The sequence below is a fragment of the Cygnus atratus genome, chromosome 13, assembly GCF_013377495.2.
Source record: "Cygnus atratus isolate AKBS03 ecotype Queensland, Australia chromosome 13, CAtr_DNAZoo_HiC_assembly, whole genome shotgun sequence".
In the NCBI taxonomy this organism is placed as follows: Eukaryota; Metazoa; Chordata; class Aves; order Anseriformes; family Anatidae; genus Cygnus; species Cygnus atratus.
The window spans coordinates 13,435,544-13,454,023 of record NC_066374.1 but is presented as its reverse complement, the minus strand read 5'-3'; the positions used below and the strand labels follow the sequence as shown (position 1 = coordinate 13,454,023).

Here is an 18,480-nt window from a genome sequence, read left to right as displayed (position 1 = left end):
CAGCAGCTGCCCTGGCAGGTCCCAGAAATGACCGCGGCTTTCAAGGATAGACACCCAGGGATAGTGTTAAGCAACTGCTTCCTCATACTACTTCTTCTCCTACGAATAATGCTGCTGTTCGCAGTTTTGATGGAAAGCATGAAGCTGCTATTAGATTTCACTGGAGCTAGGCCAGATGTGGCAGGCAAGTGTCTGGTCTTCTGTCCCAAATGGCGCTGCTGTAAGTGCGTTCGCAAGGCGGTACGTAGTGCAGCCCCTCTCCAAGCCACATGGAGGTTTTGGTCTCCACAAATGCTAGCTAATGCTGGGGGGCAGGGGCTGCCCAGGAGCCTCCTCAGCTCCCTCCTGGTGCTCCCGGGCTGGCCACGGACCTGTTTGCTTTGGAAATGGAACTGGATCTCCTGGAAGCACCTGGCCAGGAGCAGTCCGTGGGGTGAGCGGCTTCTCAGAGGAACGTGTTTTCCTAACAGCTGGTTGGATGCCAGCTATCAGAGGTGCACGGCTTTGCTGCTTGGGTTTTCTTTTCACAAGTCCTCAGACCTGGTGTTTAGGAATTAATGTCTTCCAGGTAAAAAGCCAGGAGCCAGGCTGTCTTTCCTGTGAGGAGAGCCAAGGCATCAAAAGACAACCACTAACTTACCATTTCACAGACTCTTTACGTGTCTAAGGGCTGCCTCCTGGGGCTATTGCCTTGAATTGTACAACATAACTCTTGGATGGTATAATTTAATAGTATGTGTCATATGGCAGTGGTCCATGGGATGGTCAAGGAGCATGACAAAAAAAAATATTCAACTGAAAATATCAGTTTTCCTACTGTATCAGCATAACAAGGACTTTTGCAAATGCCTGATGTCAGGACTGATTTGTATTGCAAATGTTCCTGCCTAATCTACAGCTCTGTATTAAATAACACATCATGCTATCACAACGTTTTGCTTTGCCAGGAGAGCACAATATTTACACACACATGCCCACGGTACTGCTTTTCTGACAGAATGCCATATTAATGACAAATTACAAGTTTGGTAACACAAGTCAGAAATAGTTTTAAACCTGCCGGCTTTAGGGAAATAACACGAGAACGTTTAGACACAGGAAAATTGCAATAGCAGACAAAGTTATCGCAGCCCGGTTGAATAAATATTGATCTTCAAAACCGTTAACAGCTTTGCACCCAGAAGCCTGAGAGATGCTGTAGTGGATAATCTCATGGTGCTATCTGGGATGCGTGAGAATAGCTTTGCTTTCAGCTTGCACTTCATTCATGGGTCGGCCCATCTTCCACCGATGGCACTTGCCATCGATTTTATTTTTGTGCCCGAACTGCTGGAATTTGCCCAGATGGTGCAGGTTTGGCAGCGGCGGGGGGATTGAACAGGGCAGACCTGGACCCGCAGGGGAAGGATCTGGGCGTATGGCCGGGTACCTGTGGAGCAGGGCCCACAGCGCTGCAGCGAGCACCGGCTCTGCCTCGGGGCAGGCAAAACCTCTGCTGCCCCAGCCCCGTCTCCCCCAGCAGGGCAGAAAGCTGCCTGGCGCTAGGTGCAGGCGGGAGCCATTTCCACAGCCAAGGCGCTGGCACGTCTGCCCTCCGGAGAGCACTTCTGCTTCTCGCAGAGAGAGGAAACAAAGCAGAAAGCACGCCAGCCCTTTTCGGAGCGACCTTGACGTGCAGCTCCCCTCCCGCCCCGCCGAGCTCTGCTTTTTGTATCCTGCCTCTGTCCCGTCTCGCGCTGCCGCGAAGCCTCCGCAACAGTTTCGGGTCTCGTCTCACGCAGTGCCGCATCCTCCGCTGAGCCTCTCCTCGCGCTCTCTGTACTTGATGTTCCCGTTCCTGCCGGGCACTCGGACCCAAAAGGGGCAAATATTGAGGGAAGTGGGTCCAGGCTTCCCTGGGGCTCTGTGTGGGCCCAGGCTGGAGCTGCGATGCTGAGGGTTTGTCCAGGGCAGGCTGGAGTTTCTCACTTTTCCCTGCCCTGAGTTTAGCTAGAATATTTTACAGGCAATTTTCTACCGAAATGTCGGCTGCACTATCAACCCGCCCCCTCCCCTGCACATAATCAAAATATTTTGATAACCGAAAAATGTCAGGCAAAACAGCAAATTTTGCAGTAAATAAATAGAGCAAATAACTAAAATGACATGGAGGGAAGGAGTGAGGAGTTGGTGCCTTCGCAGAAGGTTTCCAGAGGCTGTCCCTGAACAACGAAAAAATCTCTTAAAATTACTGTTTCCACAAAAATAGGCATTTTCTACAAAAATAAACCCCCTCTAGTGGAAAAAGGGAGGGTGATGGTAGCAAACCTTGTTCTGCCAGGTCACACCTCACTGCTGTGCAAGGCCAGCACTGCCTTCGAGAGTGCAGTATGGCCCGGCGGCATGGCACAGCATGGCACTGCACAGCACGGGTCGAGGTGACAGCACGGCACGGGTCCAGGTGGCTGAGGACCCAGCGAACGCGAAGCCGCTCCTTGCACCAGACAAGTAGCGATTAGATGAATGAGCCCTCAGCGAGATACTAAACACATAGCAAGTATGTGTGACAAATTGCAATGACAAGGTTGTGCTGGCAGTCTGCATGGCGGGTAACGAAATCCCTGTCCAGACAGTGCTGCGCTCTGGGCACCCTCAGAGCCAAGCAAAGGAAGGAGTTGCTGCCAAAAAGCCGTCGGCACAGCCACCACACCCATTTTGCACACTGCTGCTCGCAGCCGAGGCCACCACAAACACTGACACCGCACGGAAGGCTGGGGTTACGATGCCACACCATGCACGAAGCTGGGGAATTGCAAAACGCCAAGGCTGGTGCAAAAGGGCCACCAGTCACCTCCCCTTTGGAGGAGACGCACAAAGAAACCCCGCAATCTGGCTGCAAGGGACCAAAACACTGGAGGTAGAAGCTTATGGAAGAAGGAAGCAGAGAGCTCAAGGTGGGCACTGTATTTTTTTGCGTGCAACAAATAAAATGCACAACTGTCCCTTCTACAGTCCGTAAACCGGGAGGTGTTGGGGCCACGCACGCTTGCTCTCGCTCTCTCATGCACAGCCCCTGGGAGCACCCCATGGAAACAGGGCATCTCATTTCCATGCCAAGCCCAGCGCAGGAACCCACTTTGGGGCTGGCTGATCTCTCCCCCGTGCCCAGAGGCAGTAGACATTTATTAAGCCCAATATCTGTGGCGAGTCGCCAGGCTGGGCAGGCTGCTCCAGCAGGGAGCTGGGGGGAGCAGGGTCCCTGCAGGGCTTCCGCTAAATCAGGAGAATAAGCACAGCGCTGGCAGCACAGCACCCAAAACCCAGCGACTGCTTTCTAAGAGATGTCTCCCTTTTGCCATTTGTCCCCTTCGACGCCTCCTGTCCCACCACCAGCAGTCCTTGAAGGGTGTGTAACATCCGAATTTTCCGCTTTATTTTTCTCCCATTTGTAAAACAGCAAAGGTGAGCCTGTTACTCGGGCTGGTACTGGAGACACAGAGCTGGTCTCTTCCAATAAAGCTTCTTGCCTTTGCCACGAGCCCGTGGCAGCACAGCAGAGGTGCCCACGGCTCATCCCTGCTGCGAGGAGCACAAGTCCTGCCGCGCTGCAGCGCCGGGACGCTCGCTTTCCGTAGCCACCACCTCCGCGAAGGCACCGCAGGGAGCTCCGACCGCTCGGCAAGCCGCAGCCCGGCCGGGTGCGTGTACCCTGCGGGCGAGGGGAAGCCACCGGGCCTGCTGGCGGGTTGTCACCTTCTGCCGAGCAAAACCACCGCGGGGCTGACGGCGGCAGCGCCCGGGCAGGTGCGCACATGGGAGAGCAGCCGGGGGAAACAGCTCGCAGCCTCGGCGGGTAGCTCGGGCTCTCTGCTTTCAGCCCGAGCGATCTGCAGGCTGCATCTCTGCTTCACGAAGGCGGGCGCAGAGCATCCATCTGCAGAAATACCACAGCAAACGCAATCCCTCTCCCTCCCCCCCCGGTCCCTGCGAGCAGCGCTCATTCTTTGCTCTTGCTGTAGATCCGGCATGCCGAGTCCTTTCTCCCCAAGAGTATTCTCCCTTTACAAAGCAAGATCATAAAGCAGTGACATAATCCAAGCCTGGCAAACACTTTTGCTGATGTTAAGCCAGTGCCTTTCGTGGTTCTCGCTGTTGCTTTTTAGTCCCCGATATAGATGGCGCAACCGGCTGATTAAATGTGCAGGAGCCTCCCAAGATACCATTTCATTTGAAACGCTGACATTTATATTTGACATTCCAATAAGTGTGGGGCTCTTTTTTTTTCTTTCTTTTTTTTTTTTTTTTAATTAATTCTTGCAAGGGTGCGGGTCAGACAAAGCTGCACATTGAAGCTCTCTGTAGAATAGGTGTGATTCAAACAGACAACTCCTGGCCAGACTTCCTAACTCATCTACCTCGCGGCTGAGCCTGGAAGCCAAATTAATTAGAGGCCACCCACAAGCAGATGTGAGAGGTAGGTGAATCTCCCCGCTCATTCATTCCCTGCCACATCTGCTCAGATCTCCGCGTACTCGCTCGGGGTGAGTGGGAGGGCTTCGGTGCTAAAAAAACCGACTCGATCCCTTTCGCTTTGACACCGAAGCGCAGTCAGGCAGCAAGGCCGAGCGGCCGGGGGGGGGTAAACAGCGGCAGCAACACCGGGGAGAGGGGCAGAGAGCGCAGCGGCTACGACGCCTCGGTGAAGAGGTGCGATTGTTGGCGGGACGCGTCCCGTTCGGGTTTATGGGATGTACAGAACCCTTTTATGAGGGATACTTTCTGCTAGTAGCATAATTAAAAAAAAAGAAAAGAAAAGAAAAGAAAAAGGACCAATTGTTTCGGCCATCTGAGAAAACTCTTGGTGGAGCAGGCAGAAATCCAGCAATAATTAAGGAAATAATAGCGCACACCCAACAAGAAAAACACGGTTCGTTTAACAGACGGGGTCCCTCCAGACTGCTCGGTAGCGATCGCGTTTCTTGCAGAAGCGGGGCACGAGCGGCAGCCGGATTTTTTGGGGCGGCGGGTGGAGAAAGCGCCGCGCAGCACCAACACCGCCCCGCAGCGCCGGGGCTCCTCCGCTGTCGCTGCTGCCGCCGGTGCCCCTGCACGTTTCCACCGGGGGGGGCGGGGGGGGGGGGGGGGGATCAGAAGCGCTTCGGAAGGCGCCGTTCGTCGGCCCCCGCCGCTCACCTGCGGGAGCAGGGCGCTTACCGCGGGGCTCTGCCGCTGCTCGAGCCCCCCCCCCCCTCCTCCCTCCCCGGGCCCTGCGGGACGCGGCTCCCGGCCGGCCGGGGGCTCTGAGGAGGGGTTCGGAGGGCGGGGAGGGGGGGGGGGGGGGGGATCTCGGTCTGTTCGCCCCCTCCCCGAGCGGCTCCCGGCCGTGTGCGGGTGCCGTGCCCGCGCCGCCCCGCCCCGTGCCGCCCCGCCGGGCGGTGCCTGCCGCCGCCCCCGCTCCCAGCAGCCCTTGCAAACGCCTACAATGAAATTTGCGAAGTTTTTTCGGTTTCGGCGCCATTTTCGAGTGGACTCGGAGGTGAGGAGGGAGGGCGGGCGGGCAGGGCGGCGGGGGACGGGGCGCCGCGGGGGGGCCTCTGCCCCTCACCCCCCCCCCCCAGTCCCCGCCGCCGCCCCCCCACCCCCCCCCCCACCCCGACGGCACGGCTCGGCTCGGCACGGCGGGGGGGGGCACGGCGGCGGCGGCGGGGGGGGGGGGGGCCGGAGCGCGCTGGCGGCGGGGCGGAGGGGGGGGGGGGGGGCGGACAGAAACCGGGGGGGGTTTGCAACAACGGGGCGCTGCACCCCCCACCCCCCCCCCGTGGCACCGGGGGCGGGGTCGCGCCACTTTGCCGGGGGGGGGGGGGGCGGAAAAAAAAGTTTTCTCTTTTTTTTTTTTTTTTTTTAAACGGCACCGAACAGCGCCCCCCCTCCCCCCCCCCCCCGGAGCCATCCCGCGGGCGGCGCCGCACAAAGGCGCTGGGGAAAGGGGGGGGGGGGGGTCACGGAGTGGGGGGGGGGGGAGCGGCGGCCCCGTGACGCAGCGGGGCAGTGACAGCGGGGGGGCGGGGCGGCGGCCCCCCGCCGCAGGACCGTTAGGGCGGGAGCGCGCCCGGCCCGCCCCGGCCGGCCCTGACAGAACCCCCCCCCCCCCCCGGCACCTCTGCCCCCCCCCCGGCCCGCTCCGGCCGGCCCTGACAGAACCCTCCCGGGCCGCCCCGCCGCAGGTGTGTGCCCGGCGGGGGCTGCTCGGTGCGGGGGGGCTGAAGGAAGAACTCCTGCCCCCCCCCTCCCCCCCCCCCCCCCCCCCGGTTCTCCCCGAATTCGTTTCCACGTCGGTTCTGCGCGGGGGGGGGGTGGGTAAAGGCCGGGGCGAGAGCGGCCGCACGTGAGAAGCAGCCTGAAGTGTTAAAACACAGAAAAACTGGCACCAGTTAAAAATACTGGGTATATAAATTAAAAGGAATCAATCGAACCGATTCAAAATGACCCGAAAAATTAGGACCCAGCTTTTCCTTTTTTCTCCGTCTATTTTTTTTTCATTATTTTTTATAACTTTTTCCCTTCGCGCACCCGCTCGGCCCCGGCTTTGTCCGGCCGTTGGGATGTCCTGGCCGGCGCAGCCCCGGCGCTCCCTCAGCCGCCCCGCACCGTTTGGGCGGGCTTGGAGACGGCTTTGGGCTTTTTTTTGTTTGTTTGTTTTTAGCTTTCCGAGCCTTTTCCGTGGCTCAAACACAAGCGGCTCAAAAATCAATGAGAAGTTGTGCTCGCGTGCCGCGGGCGGGCGTAGGTAGGTGAGGGACCCTCCGCCGAGTTTCGTCATCTCGTGCTCTGAAGAAGCCCAGAGAACTCCGCTGCTCGCCGTCAACTGCGAGAGCCCGTGCTCGGCTAACCTGCTTTGGGGGGAAATACAGTAAAACTGAGCTCCTAAGGCAGTAACCGTTTATGAAATACAAGAGGGAAGGTTTAAGTAATGCTTCAGGCAAAATGACCCGAATATATATATATATTTTTTTTTCCCAGAAAAAAAAACAACTAATTTGCTGTGTGCTTGTTATGGTTTGAATTAATGTCCATCTGACAAAACAATATTTTTTTTTTTCCTGTTCTTAACAAATAAACTTTATAGGAATCGTGCTTCCAGATCTGTCCCTTGTTGTTTAAAACTGGATGAGATGACAATGCAAAAAAATGGAAGTAACAAGAAGCATCATACTTTTCTTCTCCTCAGCAGTGCTGAGAAAAAACTGTGGATCCTGGAATTTTACTGTGGATTTTACTGGTTTTCTGGAGCACTGTAAGTTGAAGTCGGATCCTGCAGGCCTTTGCGAGCACCAGGAGCTTTCCCTCCTGTTACCAGGCCCGTCTTGGTAAACGCAGTCAGCCCTGCTAGGAGCAGAGTTTGGGTCAAGTTTCGAGTCGAGTAAAATTAACGAATTTATTTCTTACATGGACTGAATTTACCCGGTGTAGCTGCAGCGTGGCTCCGGGTGTTCTGCCCTCAGCAAGGGCGCGTCGAAGCGGCGCGGGCTGACACGCAGAGGTACGTGCTGCTGGAACTCACGTGTGGCTCTCCTAGGCTGTTACTCAGGTGAAACGCAAGCTGCTCCTCTGACCCTTTTTCTGAGCAGATTAGTCAGGGGAAAAAATATTTTAAATAAAGTGCGTGAGAAATCACCCGCTCTCACGCAGGTTAGACACGTGAACGTTGATTAAAATGTATATATTTTATGCATTAATTTTTTTGTGGCCCAGGAAGAAGTCTTAGCTGAGCAAAACACCTGTAGCAGGGATTTTCATGTGGCATTTGCGCACCCGGGAGAGGAGATGCGCTGTAGGCACCCGTACAAATGAAAGTAACTTCGCTGCGTGCAGCTCCCGCGTCTGGCTGCTCGTGCTGCCTGGTCGTCGTCGCTCTTCACGCAGCCTTAGCTCCACTTCGGCCGCTCTGTGAGTCAGGTCGTATCGGAAACGTAATAGCTGGAAACATGTGGTGGCTGTCGGTCAAACGGCGGGTCCCATTCCAGCTATTAGCCACATCTGTAAATATTAATACGTGACTTTGTTTAAATTTCATTGTTCAGACGAAGGCAGGAACGAAAGTGGTGTGATTTTTCAGATCTAGTCAGATATGAAGTGTTTCAGCGCTGCTACTTGTTTTCACCCGCTTGTTTTCGTCTTGTTACTATAACTGTGAGCGTCTCACTAATTAATGTCTGGGACCTTCAACTGTAACGAGATGACTTTTTTTTTTTTTTGTAAAATAGTAAATGCTTCTTTTAATTCTTCTTTTAAGTGAGAAAAACGATTTCAGTATTTATTTGTGCATGTCTCCTGAAAAAAAGTGTTGAATAACAGGTTTTTTTTTATTTTTTTTCTGTTCTTAATGTGTATATATAGGAAATATTTAATATTTACATGTTTCTGAGCTTATCTAGCCCTGGAGAGTGTGTGAGTCAGTGAGGGCATGTATGCAAATCTGTCCTGTCATGGGCTCATATATTTATTTCCTTTCCTTTCCCATGGTGCTCTTTCACACTTTTTTTTTTCATTTTTTTTTATTATTTTTTTCTTATTTTGTTATAGTGCTGTAAGGAGGGTTTAAGCTACATTTTAAGGGGTCCCTGTATTTCAGGGTGAATCTCTGTGTGTTTGAGCTTAGGATTTCGGGGGGGAGGGGGGACTTTTTACTTAGTTGCCCGATACACTTCGGCAAGCAGAAGCTGCATTGTTTTGTGAACTGCATTAACAGATTTCTGCATGTTCGATTTCCCCAGTTATTTGGAAGATTTAATTAAACCTCCGTAGGTGGCTGGCTTACATACGTGACAGGTAGAAGTCTTGATTTCTAGAAATAGCTGGTGCGTGAACTGTAGGCGCAGAGCCCTTGTTTGGTGGTGGCAGCAGCAGAGGCGCTGCGATGCCTTTGCATTGAGATGCAGCGTTTGGGGGTGATTCCCTCGATGTTTGGGGCTGCCAGCACAGCAGGGCACCGCCGCTGCACAGGGCTGGTGTCACCCTGCAGCACCTGGGTCATTAGTTGGGGTCATTAGCGCACTTTGTGTGCAGTCTCCAAGAAGCACACTCCTCGCAGCTCTGGAGGCGGAACGCTGTTTGTTTGGTGTCTGTTTGTTTGTTTGTTTTTCCCCCTAATTTTGTGCCCACCCAAACCTTTGCCGCATTCATGCGGCGAGGTGACCTCAGCGAGGTGACGGCCGCAGCCTGGTGCCCCCACCCGACGCACGGCACCTGCAGGAGCGCTTCGTAAACCTTTTGTGTTGCCTTCCAGCTCCCGCTGGAGCAGTGACTGCCCTGCGCCAAGCGAGGTGCCCGTGGAAGGAGCCGAGGCGTCAGCGCTCGCAGGTGAGTTGGAAAGGTAAGTGCCAGCACCCGTGTCTGGCCCGCTGTGAGGCGCTCGCAGCATCCGCCTCCCTCTGGGTCAGCGCAGGTCCTCCGGGAGAGGTCAGGGTAAAACTCCAGTCGGCTGCCGTCCTTCTGACTTAATAGTGAGAACCCAGAGCGCAAAGCAAGCTTGAAACGTTCTGAAAAAAAAGCTCAAGTGTGCGATGAGGTGATTCAAACACAGAGCTTTGTATTGCTTAATGTCATTCTTCTCTCGTGTCAAAAACGCGCACGTTTTGTCAGATACATATTTCACCGCCTGTCCCAAATTTCCAGCTGCCCAGTGTTCAGTGTGAGTGTTGCTCGTCCTTGGGCGTGTATTGAAACCTTACTTGGGGAAACTCATCCTTCCTGAAGAGCTCTTGCCCCCCTTGTCGAACTAGACTAGAAACTTTCTTATTTTTATCTATATACGTATACATGTGTATGTATACATGTGTATCTTATGTGTGTGTATATATATATATATATAAATAGAAATTTGTTAAAAGGTGAACCCCAAACACAGAAGAGATTCTAAAACTGAACTTGTTTACTATTGCTTTTTTTTTTTTTTTGAGCCACTTGAAGAGATGAAAGAAATAAGACTACACAGGTACGGTCATGTCAAATTGTTAAAGGAAAAAAAGGTAAAATTATGTGGGGGGTTGTTTTGTCTTAGCTTGTACAGGTTTAACTTTGGGTACTTGTCAGCTTCTTTGCAGTAAATAGCAGTTGCTCTTTATAGAGTTGGAACTAGTGCTATCAGTATCGAGGACGCTGAAGTGGGTGAAAAAAGAATTGTTGGCAAAAAATTGCATTGGCAAATATTTAATTTAAAATTTGAAATAATTTGGCACAGGTCCTGAAACCTTTTGAAATTCCTATTTTTAAATTTGTGAAAAAGGCAGGGGCTACTAAGAGGTGGACAAACGGGGACTCAGATAACCAGTGTGCTCACTGCAAGGGACGGCACGAGGATTTGAACTAATTGCGTCATTTCTGACATTGTTCTCTTTTTTTTTTTGTGATGCTGCTTTTTAAGAAAATGAATTGAAGGAAGTTGTCACATAACTGGAAAAAAAGTCAAAAGGAAACACAAAAATGTCAGGCTATCTGCACGGCTTCGGTATGGGTACTTGCAAGGGCCTCTGGCGGCTCTGTGCTTCAGAGTTACAGCTGCTCTCTGCCCTGCGCTGTTAGGTTTCTGCTCAGGTACAGGGAGGGGAGGTGATGAAGTTTCAGAGTATCTTTAATTTTTGGTTGCATACGATTTATCCATTCAAATAGTAAATGAGCATAATAGTTTGTTTTTTTTTTTTAAAAAAAAAAAAAAGGGTATTTCCCAAAAGTCGAAATAGTTTAAGGAGATTTTAATAGGTTTGCCCTGTTGGAATGTGTATTTAAATACTAGCATTGCAACTCCTGGAAAACACAGGATGTTCAGCAGCCCCTAAGAGGAAGGTACAGCGTGACGTTTGCAAATAGAGTGTTTGGAAGGCTGGAAAGGTCTGCAGGATCTTTACAGCAGCAAAAGCAGCAGATCTAGATCTGAAAGCGTAGATTTGCCAAGACCCAAGTGTTGTGTTCTTGGGGGGTGGGAGGGATGGCTTATTTCTGTTTGTTTGTTTGCACTGTGTAACTGCTTGTTCTTTATAGTTACAGACTTTATGATAGCACCTGTGAAGGAAAAAAAAAAAAAAGTCCCGTGGTGGTAATGCATGCACGTTAAATGTCTTCATTGTAGAGTGTTCTTCAGTACCTTATATCATGGTTTAAAAAAAAAAAATCAAAATACCATTTGGAATGTCAACATTCAGTGGGCTTTGAGGAGATGTAGCAGCACATCATGGTTTGTAGGGACAAGGAGATACAGACCATTCTGGGCTGCCTCATTACCTCAAGGATAAGACAAGAAAGTGAGCTTCTGGTTATCATAGATGTGGAAGCTAACGCATTCCCATGTATCTCTTTAGTTCAGTTGAACAGGTATGTGTAGATAAGTCTTCTCAGTGCTGACGTGCACATCTTTGCAGCTACAAATACATGCCATATGAGCCTGCGTTTGTGTGTCTCAGTGGGGCTGGCCCTGCGGGCAGAAGGACTTGCAGCTCCTTTTGTTCTTCAGGGCGGGGATGGCTTGATCTTGGCTTGAGCATAATGCCTCCAGCTGGCGCGTTACCCCTCAAGCCCTGTTCAAGGTAATGCTCCTGCTCTTCAGCCCTTGCCCCAGCAAAAGGATTGGCCAGGTACCCTGTCCCCTAGTTTTGGGGGTCCCGGGAGGGAGGGGGTGGATCTGGAGGCCATGGAGAGGTGCTAGGATGGAAAAGCTGTCAGCAGTGCTCTAGCAGCACGTAAATACTGGAGTTGGGGATTGCCTGTTGCTCTCCAGTATTGCATTGCTGCTTTAGTGAGGCTGGAAATCGGTCCCTGGCTCCCGGGGTGCCTCCCTGGCACCGCTCCCCGTGCCTCCGCCCTGCTGCTGGGGGGCTCCCGTCGCCCACACCAATAAACCACTGCGGAGGCAGCGACAAACGAGGGCTTGGTGTCGTTACTGGGGGTGTGCAGGGGGAGGGGGCCACACCTGGCACCCCTCTGCTCACAGGGGGAGTAAGGGAGGCCTGGGGGGGGGGCTGGAGAGGGACAAGGGGTAATGCTGGTCCTGGGTGCTTGCCTCTGGCAGCTGGGGGGGGGATGCAAGGGCTGGCAACCACCTTGGGGTGGAGGGAGGCTGAAGGTTTCCTGGGGAAGGTTTCCTGCTCCTGGGGAAGCCCCAGCCCGAGGGAGTATCCTTACTCAGCGACATGCAGCGCCTTCCCCAGCATCAGGGTTCCTGGGGGGGGGCGAGTCCCGGCTGGGGGGAGCTGTCCCTGCTGTGCAGAAAGCAGGGCTCGGCGCTCCCGCGGCGCCTGGTGGCGGTTGGGCCACTGGGAAATGCTTGGTGGGTGGCACAGACGTGTTCCTGTGGCAGAGAGCTCCTGCGGAGGGAGCCGAGCCCCGGGAAAAAGGGGTTTTCCCCAGCTCTGCTCCTTGGCACTTGACACCCTGAGCCCCCCCCCCCGGCCTTGGTGGCAGCAAGGGACAGCCGGGGTGACCTCTGCAGGGTCCTCCTGGGACTGTCCCCTCCTGCTGGGGCGTCCGGCCGCTGCGGTGGGAGCGAGGTCGCACGTCCTGCAGGTGATGGCGCAGCAGCAGCCCCAAATCCTGCCCTCTCGGGAGTGCCGGTGCCTGCGTGTCCCAGAGCAGCGGTTTTTCAACTAGTTTTAGGAATTAATAAATCACAGTCGAGGGCAGGGGGACGGCGGGGGAACGCGCGCTTGCCGATTCGCAGCTTAACGGTGGCTCCTGCTCTGCGCGGTGGGCGCTGGCACCTCTGGGAGGTCGGCACAAGCTACCCAGCGGCACGTAGACACCGCTCCTGGCGCGGCGAAGGTGTGAGGGGAGCGGGATTAGGAAGCGGCCTTCGCAAGCCTCCGTTGGGGCCTGTTCCCCCGGCGCTGGGTGCCTGCAGGCGGGTGGGAGGCAGAACGTTTGCGCGCACAAGTAGCCCGCTCCGCGCCGGGCGCCTGTGTTCCTGCACTCGCATCCGTAAAACAGTTCCTGCCCGCTTCCTACAAGCCGAGCCCTTAATCACCGTATAAAATACTGCTCTCCCTCAGGAGTAATGGCTAACAACTTCACGAGTAACTGCTTTTACAGGGCGATTGGGCGCTGAAGCGATTACTTCGTGTCTCCGTGCTTCTGTTAATTTTACATCCGATTTTTAACGTGCTTAAAAAACGTTTCACGTCGTTAGCATTTTCCGTGCGGAGCGCAAGCGTTTGAAATCAGGTTTACTCCTTTGTAGACCTCCGTTGCGTCCCGGTTGCTTCTACTCGGCTGGAAAAAGAGGCTTCCACCCCGCTGGCGGGGGGGGGGGGGCTTTGAGGCACGCCGGGCTCCCGCCCGGAGCCGAGCAGCAGCCGGAGGAGAGCAGAAGCACGGCGCAGCTCCCGGGGCGGCGGGCGAGCAGCGAAACGAGCGGCCACACGGAGCCGACGGGGCACCTCTCCCGGGGTGGCGGGGAAGGGGACGGGGACGCTCCCGGTGGCGGCGGCTCCCAGCGGTGCTTCGGGAGCCCCCGGCTGCTCTGCTCCGGGAGCTTCGGGACGGTGCCGGTTACGGATGCGGAGAGCCCAGGCGGGGCTGGGGGGGGGGGGGGGGGGGGGTGCGGCCAGCCACGCTTCTGTGCCGGCCAAGGGGCTGGGGGAGCCCCCGCCATTTTCTGTTCCTCTCGGCGTAAAGGTTTGTCTTCGAGGTGTCCGCAGGTCGCCTGGGAGCCGCCGCCGCGGCCGAGCGCGACCCGCTTGCCGGCGAGCCCCAGAAGCCCTCGCAGAGCGTCGCCGGCCTGAGGTGAGGCGACGAGGCCCTCGTCCCGCCGCGGGCGGCTCGGGTACAGGCGTGCGGACACGGCGTGGTGCGGCAGCGCGCTAAGCCGCTCTTCCGTCTGTTTGCGCAGGACGAAGCGAGGTGTAGGATTTTTAGAACGTGAATTCTGCTGCAGCAGGGGCACCTGTGACCGCTACTGAGGAAAAGCCTTCGGGTTTCCTTACTGGCTTTGGTGGGATTTTACAAGCCAGCTGAAAGGCTGCAGCTCCTTGTGGCAGGCAAATCTATGCAGCACGTCGCACCTCTGTGTGGCCGCTGGGTTTAGGAGGCAGATGCTAGAGACGCTCATTAATTACACGCCTCTACGCCAGTCTCTTTAATTTCCCCCAGACCGAAACCCTCCCACACAGTCAGGGTGAGGGTACTCAGTACCAGGTACCGCCATTAGCGAGGCAGCATGGTGGGAGCCAAATGAGGTGTTGCAGATTCCTGTGAACACTGAAAAAGCAACCCGAAAAGCCACCTTATCTACCTTCAGCGTTTTCCTGCTCACCTCCTTTGATGCAAAAGGAATTTTGGCAAAGGTTAGCAGCTCATTGTGGTATCCAGTACTATCTTGCTTTCCTTGCGCTTCTTGCCCACCCACCTCATCTGCTTTTCCTCATCTTTCCTCCAGCGTGCTTTGAGCCAGGACTGGCTTCAGTGCGTGTTTGTGCAGTGCCTTGCACAACAGCAACTCCCAGTGCTAAATGTTAATAAGTTCAGGTCTTGCTCTTTGCGCTGTGAGGGAGGAAACACTTTATACGTCTCCTTTATCAACAGTAACTGGCTAAGTAAGGTGATGCTAACCGTGTACACAGTGCACGTTCTGCAGCTGGCTCCAGTGGGAAGCATCCAGTACCAGTGATGCGAAGCCACAAGAAGGACAAAAATCTCCTCGGGTTAAATTAAACAAGAAAGGTCCCAACCACCTGGCAAACCAAGCCCTGCTCACCTGCCCTAGCAGTGAGTTTGCTGAAGCAGGAGTGCAACAACCAGAGCAAGCGATGGCTCTGGTGCCCTGAGGACTCAGGGGCTCTTGGCAACAAGCTCACCAAATGGAAGCCAAATACCATTTCCAATCCATTCATTTCTGAAGCAAAGTATAAGCATACACTGCTCGCTGGAATTTCTCACGTAAAACCATTCTTATGTTCTCTTCAAGTAACAGACTACTGAAGGTTACTCAAAATACAATTCAAATCGAGCATACATTCATTTATAAACTGTTGAGCGGGAGTTCTCACGGCTTATGCTTGATGAGGGGAAACAGTTTCCTCATACTGAAAAAAATCATCTGAGTGTGCCCAACTGCTAGGAAATGTGTGACGGCAAGGACGAGACTAGGTTGTATGGAAGACAGACACAGCTGCCACAAGCAAGGTTTTCTTTTTTTTTTTTTTTGGTGGTTATTCTTTTACTAGAAAGCACAAGCTGGTTTTCTAATTGCAAGCTTAACGAGTTTATACTGGGACGTATATTTCTGCTGCATAGTTTGTCTTCTCTGCTGGGTATGGAAGAGAAAATGGGCAAGGCGCGCACACACACCCACACCCACACACACCCACAACACACACCCCCCTCCCTCCCCTCCTCCCTCCCCCTGGCCATAAGACCAGCTTCCATCACATCCCAGCTCCTCCGGTGGGAAGCAGCCAAAGGAACAGGCAGCATCGGCATCGCTGCTCGGACACTTCCCGGACCCGGCAGCCACCCCGATGGCAGAGCAGGGGAGGCAGTGCCAGCGCCCTGCTTCACCAGCACCCAGAAACCCCATTCCCAGGGAGAAGGATGTTATCCCTCGGCACCGCAGGGAAGTCCAGCCGACACCTGGTGCTCACGCAAACACCCCACCAGGGCTCGCAGCCACTTTCCCTTCTGGGTCCCAGGGCTCAGGGAGCAAACCCAGAGCCAGGCCAGCATCGGTGGCCTCAGGAGAACGTGAGGCAGGGGTGGAACCAGTGAAATAGGCTTTCTTTGCTGCCATGCATAGCAAAATATTGTGGGAGAACTAAGCTCTAAATTAAGTCTCTAAAAACAGACACCCCCAATAACCACGTTAGATGAATACCTGCCTCTTGTTTTACTCACCGTTACCAGGCCTACCTCTCCTACCAGCTCTGTCATCATTTTCACCTTCTGAGATGTTTCCACTCACCAGTTGGTGTTTTAAGAGCAGAACAGACGGAAGAGTGTTTCCAGAAGCAATGCTTGCAGCCATTCAAATGTACCCCCCACACACAAACCTTGCACCAGCTTTTATCACTTGGCAGTTGCTACTGTGGACCCTTTCTAGAGACAGAAATCCTCACTGCCAACGCCGTGCTGAACCTTCATGCTTGTCTTGCCCTGGCCTCTTCACTTTGTGTCTGCACTGATAACCTGCTGGGGACTGGCACGTTACAGAGTTAAGCTACTGTTTTCCCATCAGCATAGTTACTGAACTAAACCTGCTTGTGAAATTAAAGATTTCAATCGCTCAAACACTACAAAAAGAAAAAAAACCATGACATCTCATCTGGTATAAGGTACTCATATACAGGTGAGATCTGATCTTGCAAGGTGCAACCTGAATGGAAATTAAAAGCAGTCGGACACAGCAAAAGCAGTCCTTTAATGTAACCAGCTCCCCGTATGTAGTTCCAGGTCCTCACTGCTGGATCAATGCATGCTTGACAGGATTTCCAGAGCGTAATAGACAATGGGACACCACCAACACACCATCAGCCACGATATACGTTTACAAGGCAATGTAAAGATCCTCATTTGTCTAAATTTTCCAAAATGGGATTTCTCTTTAATCCAAAACAACCCGCCCAAAAGTGAACTGTCAGCACAGTTTGCATAAAAACTTTTTACCACATCTCCAAGCTCTGCCTAGAGTCCCTTAGATTTGGATCTGTGCAAATGTAAAGCAAGGAGGATGGATGCTCTGACCAAAGCTACCCACTTTGGTACCGCATCACTCAGCGTTAATGGTCTGTGACAGACTAGAATCAAAACATGCAGAAATTCCAGATGCCACACAGTAGAACACTATATTAAAGCCTATAAATAATCAAAATTATTTTTCCAGTGTACATTTGTGATTCATAAAATGTGGAACTATCATGAATATCAAATGCCACATAAATATTCAAATACAAGATTTTCTCCGTGCTTTCGTAATGTTTTAACAATATATGTCTGGGCTGCAAAAAGCTTGCATTTAACTTGCAAAGGTGTGACTAAAACCCCAGTCTTTTAACCAAAATTACGGAATAAGAAGTAACAATTGCATTTTCAACTTTTTTCAAGTGGAAATTTATCTTCATGTAGTACACAAACATTTTCTGTAAAAAGCTGCAACAGGTTAGGACTGTTCTAGCAAGGGCAGGAGAGGACATTTATTTTCTGAAAAATTTTCATAGGCATTAATAAAAGCTGTTGAATAAGGAAACCCTCTGGGGTGATAGACTCCATCTGACAAGCATCTGTGTGAAGGAAGGTAAAAAAATAATAAAAAAGAAGGTACCTTCTCCCCAGTATTTGAAACGTGGGCACATTCAGTAATTTTTTTTTTCAGGAGTATCTAACTTTTCCATCAGACACAGCCAATGTTGTTAGAAGACAGTCCTGTATCCTGCAGTCTCACTCCTGTGGTTAGCGTAGCTCGAGAGGTCCGATTTGAGTATCTTGCCAGAGTCCTTTCTGTGACTACACTATCTGCAAGTTCATGCAGTTTGAACCCCTACCCCCGAAGGCTGGTAGTTTCCCTGGTCCAGTTATGTTTTGGAAGATAAACCCCTTGTTACGACTCACTCAACCTCTCCTGCTTTTCCCATGTCACAGCGTTTGAATCGGTCTTAACCAAGATAGGAGAACTTACAGGACAAACTCACGTAAGGGTTTAGTCCTGAAAGATATTGAACATCATCGATTCTTATTGTTTCACATGTGAATAGGTACTTTTATGCCACCTCTCCAGTGTAATGTCCAGATGGCGTCAATCAATTTTGAAATCCACTGTGAAGTAGAAACCATTAAGAAAGCTGGAGAAATCAGTACTTTTTTATAATTAGACCTTAAGTTCAACCCCACCTAATGAAAACTTGAGTGGATGTAATAATTCTTAAGTGGATTTATATTTTTCCGTGTTGCATTTGTGCTTCCTCTTCTTAGACATACACCATGTATTTTCCAAAAGGGATTCCCAGGTACAGCGCAGGTTCTTGATAAGCATACACACAAACATTGAGAAATACAGTCTTCGTAGTGCTTTTAGAAAAGCTCTTTGGAACATTAACCTTAACCTGGATCATTGCAAAAGTATGGTATAATCACGACCAGTGGTATTGTATTTGTTAATGAGAACTCTGAGTTACAAATACAAATTTACATCTCCAACACATCACGGTCATTTGGTCTCAATTACATTATGTAAATTATTCATATTTTAGGTCTGCTACTAACTACTACAGTTGTAACTGAATACACCATGGAGAGACAATGATGTGCAGTATTTGGAAAAGTACAAAAGCACAACCCAAACTTCAAAACCAGAAAACATCTTAAAAACAGGCTGTCAGAAAGTTAATTATGTATTGAGCACTGACCAGCATTGAATCCTAGCACGCAGTGGAAGAATCCATGTGCAGAAGTACAGGTAGGTACTGTGTAAGCTAAGGGATGGAACACCACGGCAGAAGGAAAAGGTGTGAGGTGGGCTGCCATGTT

The 18,480-nt window shown here is 52.2% G+C and overlaps 1 long non-coding RNA gene across 1 annotated transcript; it reads left to right on the top strand.

Moving 5' to 3' along the window:
- The first annotated feature begins 5,445 nt into the window (after window positions 1-5,445).
- Window positions 5,446-11,590, top strand: LOC126913469 (uncharacterized). Its single transcript, XR_007708823.1, has 3 exons — window positions 5,446-5,515; window positions 7,106-7,519; window positions 9,266-11,590. It is a non-coding gene; the product is annotated as an uncharacterized LOC126913469 (long non-coding RNA).
- Window positions 11,591-18,480: the final 6,890 nt, after the last annotated feature.